The sequence below is a fragment of the Narcine bancroftii genome, chromosome 8 (genome assembly GCF_036971445.1).
Source record: "Narcine bancroftii isolate sNarBan1 chromosome 8, sNarBan1.hap1, whole genome shotgun sequence".
Lineage (NCBI taxonomy): Eukaryota > Metazoa > Chordata > Chondrichthyes > Torpediniformes > Narcinidae > Narcine > Narcine bancroftii.
The window spans coordinates 104,316,563-104,323,033 of NC_091476.1; positions in this window are offsets into that span (position 1 = coordinate 104,316,563).

Genomic DNA, 6,471 nt, shown 5'->3' on the forward strand with positions numbered 1-6,471 from the left:
TTCAGCTAACACAACATGGCGAGTCTATATAAAGAACATCACAGAATTTCCCTTGTGGTGTCCTGGACATTGATCTCTTTAGCTGCCCTTTATTGAAGCATTGAATCTTTTACCAACATCTTTTTTATATATAGATTGTGGAGAAACACGTGACCTCCCTGCCAGTCTGGAATATTGTGAATTGCAGGTGGTCACGTGTCCTCCCTGTCTGAAACTTAGTGGGAAGTCATAACATCACCTGTCAATCAAGGTTGGACTCTGGGCACCCATTAATGTATACACCTTGCTGTTGGCTAATTTAAATCACCTAGGGTCATTATTGGCTAGATGCCCAGATCAGGAATGTATAAAACATTTTTTTTTTTTTTTTTAAATTTTTTTATTTTTCACACCATAAATCACATTAGCCATGATATACACTATTTCTTTTAGGAATGTATAAAACATTGATGAAAAGAAGGATCAGAAGGGACAGTGTGACTAATGATTTGAAGTGTGTTTATTTTAATGCAAGGAGTACTGTGGATTGGTACTTGGAATTATGATATTGTGGTTCGAGAGTGACGGGACTGGCAGGTCAATGCTACTGGTTTTTTATGTTTTAGATGAGGTCTCCTCTGAGACAATATAGGTAGAGATCAAAAATAAGAAATCTCTGTTGGGATTAATAGCTAATGAGAGACAGAGGAACAGATAAAGATGACAGATTATGGAAAGCCGTAAAAGCAACAGGGTCTCGTAGTGGGATATTTTTGTTTCACAGATATTGATTGGGAAATCCTTCATATTGAAGACAGATGGAGTAGAATTTGTTTTATGGATTGTTGTGAGTGAGCAAACAAATTCAATGGGTCTCAAAAGCAAGGACTCTGGACACAGTCTAATAGTTAACAAAAGATGAAAATGGTGGAAAATGGACGATTGTGGGAACATCGCACAGAGAATAAAACACATCTGCACACAATTCATGGAAGACGAGCATGGGAAAATCACAAATGGGTATAAAATATACACACGCACACACAATGAACAAATAATATGATATCCACCACTTCTTGACTCAGTGCAGACATGGCTCTATACTACTAGGGACACTAATTAAAACACTCCCCACCCTTTAACTGTGCACACTTCACCAATGATTTCTCCAGTGTCATTTCATGGTACTCAGCCTGGAATGAAGCAGGGTAGTCCCTCAAAGATGGAAAAGAGGGAGGGCCCTTTATAGTACTGGAGGCCTGGGGGGTCCAGGCCAGGTCATTTACAGTGCCAATAAGGTTAAGTCAATTACAAAGGCCAATGGCCCAAAGCCAAGTACAAAAATACTTAAATTAACCAACAGAAAGGTGTGCACTATTTAGTGGCTGGATTCCAACCTTGATTGACAGGTAATGTGACTTCTGAATAAGTTTCAGACAGGGAGGACATGTGATCACCTGCAATACACACATTCTATTCAGGCAGGGAGGCCACATTCCCTCCACACACAACATTCCACCCCTCAGAAGTCACATTACTCTGCAATCACTATGAAGACAAACAATAACTCTATGCATGTTATAACTATATAAAAAAAAGGAAAAAAAGTAAAACAAAAAGATGTGTTAAAATTAAAACAATACCAATCAAGCAGATCAATACACACACACACACACACACACACACACACACACACACACACACACACACACACACACACACACACACACACACACACACACACACACACACACACACAAGGCACAAATTCAATGACAACACCTCACCAGCTTCCCCCTTGACCAAACAGGGTCGTTGTGTTACCGATGAAGCAGGCTGCTGTGGAAGCTGCTCTCCAGTGTCGGGGGGGAGGGTAGAGAAAGAAATTTGTCTGGTCACTGACTCGCATGCCTGGTTTCTCTGGCTTGGCTGGCAAATATGAGCACCCTTGCCACCAATGTCTGTGAGCAGGCAGTGCAAGGTCATCCATCAGGTGCCAGAGCCCGCTCTTGCTTGCGAATCCCATGCCTTGGCCTCATGCTTGGGCACTACCTAAGCACAGAGTCCAGATGTCTGTCACCGTGCTAACCCATGGCATGGCAGGGGGGCAGGCCGCAGGCATACATCCAGGGTGTACCCAGAGCACCTTGTTTTTCTGGACTATCGTTTGACACCTGGATGCCATTCCTATCTCTTTCAATCTTTTTAATGAGTTTTATAGAACAAGAACACATTGTATAGAGACCACAAGATTACCAAACATGAAGAATGAAAGTACATTTCCAAAAAAAAAAATAACAATATACCCCTTCTCTATACAATGTTGTCGGAATGACAAAAAAGGAAAAACTCTAATCCCATACCATAAAATTAAAGGTAGTGTAATTCTACTGAATCTATAAAACATTGCTAACTAAAGGAAAAACCATGTATATAAATAAATGCAATCAATGGTCAAGACAAACAGATTTAATGAACGCAAAAATAGTCCATAAAAAAACTCCAAATGTTTTGAAAATTAGTGTTAATATACAACATGGAACACCTGATCTTTTCTAAATTAAGACAAGACATGACATAATGACTGAGTACTAGTGGGTGGAACAGGATCTTTCCATCCAAGTAGGATAACTCTTTGTGACATAAGAGTTGTAACTAATATGACTTGACGATCAGATAAAGAAAATACCTTTGTTAATATCATCTAACACTCCAAACAAAGCTGTTAAAGGATTAGGTTCAAGATTAACATGCAATATTATTGACAAAACACAAAAAATATCCTTCCAATAAAGTTCAAGAGCTTGACAAGGCCAGAACATATGTATTAAGGTTGCTTCCCTGTCGATACATATGTAACACTGGGGATTTAGATCATAATAATTTGCCTTTAGACAAATGTACAATCTTAAAATTAATAAAAGAATGTCGAGCACATAGTGAAGAAATGTTCACTAATTTATGAATCAAATCCCAATTTTGGTCTGAGATAGAAAACTGTAGATCATGCTTCCATGCTCTTTTAATCTTATTGAGGAAAACCTGATGCAATTTTGAAAGCATATCATATATAAAAGGAAGGGTTGTAATTTGAAAATGATAGCCTGCATGTTAGATTCACAAGCCATGGGAAAATTAGTTAGGGGCCACCTCTGGTGGGGGAGGACAAGAGGAAAGGCTAGTCCAGGTCAGAGTGGCAGCCCCTGGGAAGCCCCAGGGAAGGGAATGGAGGCCTGCCAGCAGAGATGAGAAATTTCCTGTCTCAGCAGGTCTCTGAGCTCAGCCTTGAGGGCAGGAGAGATGATTTTGATTAGAGGTGGGGCAGAGGATATGTCAGTGTTGGCGAGGGTACCCGATGAGGTCTGGAGGTTGGGGGCATCTCTTGTGTCAGATTTGATCCAAGGGTGGTTGTGGGTTTTCCCCTGGCCAGAATCCCCCTCACCATGTTCTTTCCGCAGCGCATAAATGGCGGAGGTCAGGATTCTACTGATGCTGGTGTGGTTCATCCCTGCACGTAGCAGATCCAAGAATAACTGTTTGCGCATAAAATGAGGGGTTGCGTCTGCACCTCCGCTGCATGTATCTATCCCTTCCAGGAGGGTGATGGTGTCCTGCATGGTCTTCCCATTAGCCAGTCCTATAGTCTCAAATCAGGGGTGCAGTTGTGACCAGGTTTCTCATTGACTCACTGGTCACCCTTGTGTTTTCTAAAAAGTTGAGGTTGTGGGCTCCCTCGTAAATGCCATTCACCAGCATCCACTCTCTAATGACCCTGGTGCCCCCACTGACTCTGTTCCATTGTGGCCGCACGTGGAAGTCCCTCTTGAGAAAGGTAGGGTACTGGACTCTCACGGCAGTCACTATCTGATCCCACAGGGTAGTGCCGTCCTGGATCCCTTCCTTTGGTGCCCATAGGGTATTGTTGACACTCTGCTGTTTGAACAGACTCCATACGGTGACTCGCTTCCTGGTAAGAAAGACTCACATTGGAGGCCTCCTCATCAGTCAGAGAAGTCATGCAATCATGTTCTTGCCTGTACTGATCCACCAACTGGGTCAACTTCTTGGCTGAGAAATCCTGGTTCTCCAATAGTCTCATGGGCATGTTCCCCTGCAGTCTCCTCATCCTCCTCTCCTTTGTGGTGGACCTGGGACCACTTGGTGATGCGTCGAGCATATAGGGGTTCAGGTGCTCCCTCATGGCGGGTCAAGGACTGTGTGACTGCAGGTAGTAAGGTGCATAGTGGGGAGGGCATATGTGATGGGATACAGGCTCCTCGGGAACCCCTCCTCATCATTATCCATCCATATATCCCCATCCCCTAGCCATGCATCCAGCTTGTCACCTTACTGAACCTGCAGGCTGACTGCACCTGCTGCATTTGGGTCAGCTTGCAGGCAACCTCAGTACCTCTGGCCTCAATGTTGTTGGCTCAAGTCTGGGAAGCCTGGACTGCATCTTACTGCATACAGCAGTGCTGCTGGAGTGCCTCTATCTCCTTGTCTTTTTGCAGTCACATATATTGCATCTCACCAGTAATGCCAACCTGGCATCTCAGGAGGGATGCAAACAGCCTTTGACTCCCCTTAGCTTTGGGGAACCCTGATTTGTTAAGGATGAAGACTACATGGTGCTCCATTTTCTAACCACATGGGTCTAAATGTCCAGACCAGTCCACTGGTCAGCCAGCATGTGGCCAAGCTCCCAAATCCCTCCCTCCCACCCACCTATCCACTCAGGAATCCTATCCTCAGTGCCTGCACTGGCTTTCCTGCCCCTGTTCCAGAACATCCCTCCCTGCAACTGTTCAGCCAAGACCTCTGAGACTGTGCTCACAGCGCCAATTATTGTGAGTGAGAAAACAGATTCGATGGGTCTCAAAAGCAAGGACTCTAAACACTGACTAGTAGTAAATAATGTTATTCACAAAAAACGAGTGTGGGAAAATGGTAACAGGAATAACACATCCGTGCACAACTTATAAAAGGTGAGCATGGGAAAATCACAGCGGGGATAAAATACACACACACATAGACAATGAACTGGGTACATACAATCAAGGAAAAAACAATATGATACCCACCACCTCTTGACTCAGTGTAGGCACAGACTCTATGCTACTAGGGACACTACCTAAAATGCTCCAAACCCTTTAACAATTTCTTCAGCGCCGTTCCACACTATTTGGACTGGAGTGAAGCAGGGCGATCCCTCAAAGATGCCAAAGAGAAAGAGCCAAGCACATGTGGCACCATTTATAGTACTGGAGGGCTGGGGGACCCACCTCAGGTAGTTTACAAGGTTCAGTGCCAGCAAGGTCAAGTCAATTAAAAAGACCAATGGCTGAAGATCAAGTACAAAAGTATTTAAATTAGCCAATGGCAAGGTGTGCACTAATTAATGGCCAGAGTCCAACCTTGATTGACAGGTGATGTGACTTCCAAATAAGTTTCAGACAGGGATGCCATATTTCCTTCACACACAAGCATCCAGGAGTGTTTCTTGAAGCATTATGTCCAACCAGGGAAAGGACATACTCGAGGCACAAGAGAGATTACCAATGCTGGAATCTGGAGCAAAACATAATCTGGTGGAGGAACTCAGCAGGTTCGAGCATCAATGGGAGAAAAAGAATTGTCATTAGCCCCTTTTCCACTGGCATCCCAGTTAATTGGCTGTGCAGTGTCCTTGGGATAGGAGTCCTTTGTGCCATTTCCACTGGACCACCCTTAACTGTAACACTAATTGCTTTTCTACTGAATACAACTCATCCCCAGAGGTCGGAGTGTTCTACCTTCAACTGGAAACGGGTGACTTTCTGTAGTCTCTTTTCCACTGGTTTTATCAGCACACCGTCGTCAGCAAATGCAAGAGATATGAGTAGGGGTAGAGGCAGTTAATCCCTGGTGAGAAATAACGTCATTTGACACTAGCATTTGGACAGTGTTCCTTTTCCACTGGACTCCATCCCAGTAAATTCCCAGTCAATTTCTGGGACAGGGTTCCATTGGAAAAAGGGTAAGTGTTTTAGATCAGCACCCTTCATTAAGGTGCCATACTGGACTTTGTTTTGGGAAATTAGTCTGGCCAGGTGATTGTACTTTCAGTAGGAGAGCATTTCGGTAATAGAGATCAGGGTTACTCAAGTTTCAAGAGAGATTTGAACGAGGACAAGCTTGGACCTTATGGGAAAATACTAAATTAGGGAAGGGCATCTATTAGACAGGAGTTAATAGGGATCAGCTGTTATCAGGCAAGTTCACAACTGACAAGTAGGAGTTGTTTAAGGACCAGTTAATTAGAGTCCAGGACAAGCATGTTCAAGCAACGAGGAAAGTTAGTGATGACAAGGTAAGAGAGCATTTTGATGGTGAGAGAGATTGTGCTTTTAGTTCACAAGAAAAAAATAGTGAAATTTTAGGAAGCCAAAATCAGACAGGCTGTGAAGGAATATAAAGATTGCAGGTAAAACTCAAGAGGGCATTAGGAAG